Here is a 640-nt window from a genome sequence, read left to right as displayed (position 1 = left end):
AAAAATTAAATAGCAAAAAGCAAATACCCAAAAAACATGAGAAGTAGTTTTCTATGTTCCTAAATTTCTTTAAGAAGATTCATATTGATATCCTATTTGCTCATGCACATGAAAAAATTTGTAATTACATAAAATTTAAGGAGGAGATCCCTTATAACAAGAGAAAATTTGGTTAATATGAAGTAGTCAAACTTTCTGGAGAATATAGTGCTGTTTTGCAAAAGAAAATACCCAAAAAAACTCAAAGATTTTGGTTGTTTCACCATCCATAGTACAATTATAAATGCACACTTTAACAAACAGTACATGATCTAAAAACAATAATTAAACTGATGATACTATCTATACAAAAAAAGTTGGGCATTGGTGAAGTAAAACCAATAAATTTCTCCTTAAACCTAATTGATTAATCTATTAAATATCCACAAAGATGGCATTGGAAAATTCTTCTTTTTTTTTCTTGTAGATTTTATAGTGTTGGATATGGTGGAAAAAGATTAAGAGACTCCTATTATCTTGAACTAACCTTTCTTAATAAGGAAAGTGTTCTTATTAATGTTCAAAAATGTTGACTCATATTAATTGTTCTGAAAAAAGAAGTCACATTTAATTTTGTTGCAGATTTGGTTTCATAAATTAT

The sequence above is a fragment of the Dendrobium catenatum genome, unplaced genomic scaffold (genome assembly GCF_001605985.2).
Source record: "Dendrobium catenatum unplaced genomic scaffold, ASM160598v2 fragScaff_scaffold_665, whole genome shotgun sequence".
Lineage (NCBI taxonomy): Eukaryota > Viridiplantae > Streptophyta > Magnoliopsida > Asparagales > Orchidaceae > Dendrobium > Dendrobium catenatum.
This window is presented reverse-complemented; position numbering follows the sequence as displayed.